Genomic DNA, 202 nt, shown 5'->3' on the forward strand with positions numbered 1-202 from the left:
TATATATATATATATATATATATATATATATATATATATATATGTTGGTAATAGACCATAATTTTTACAATATTCTATAAATTCTACCGAATGATTGGCGTTAATATGTTTGTAGTTCATCGATTGTTACATTACGTCGGTTGGTCGCAGAACTTCGAGTAAATGTTGGTAATAGACCATAATTCTTACAATATTCTATAAA

Source organism: Helobdella robusta (assembly GCF_000326865.2).
Source record: "Helobdella robusta unplaced genomic scaffold HELROscaffold_39, whole genome shotgun sequence".
NCBI lineage: Eukaryota > Metazoa > Annelida > Clitellata > Rhynchobdellida > Glossiphoniidae > Helobdella > Helobdella robusta.